Genomic DNA, 339 nt, shown 5'->3' with positions numbered 1-339 from the left:
GCAAAATCAATCAATATCCTCCTTTACCAAAAAAAAAAAAATCTGCCTGTACATTTCTGACTCTAACAGTCTGTCCTGGTGGCAGGTATTCACTGATGTACCACAAGAATCTTATCCTGATTTTCTTTTGTCAGTCTGATCCCAATAGTTTGGAAATCATTCAGTAGAGGTTCTGCCTATATCTGTCCCGTCTGGAACTAGGATCATTCTTGAAAGCTTGCAAGCCAGTCACTTCTTGCCTTTATAGCCCCTGCTCCCCCACCTCTGATTCTGAGTCTGGGCAATTTCCAGCCCCTCCCCTTCCCCAAGGTATTCCAGTCAGTTATAGGCCGAAGACAG

The sequence above is a fragment of the Chrysochloris asiatica genome, unplaced genomic scaffold (assembly GCF_000296735.1).
Source record: "Chrysochloris asiatica unplaced genomic scaffold, ChrAsi1.0 scaffold00524, whole genome shotgun sequence".
NCBI classification, from domain to species: domain Eukaryota; kingdom Metazoa; phylum Chordata; class Mammalia; order Afrosoricida; family Chrysochloridae; genus Chrysochloris; species Chrysochloris asiatica.
This window is presented reverse-complemented; position numbering follows the sequence as displayed.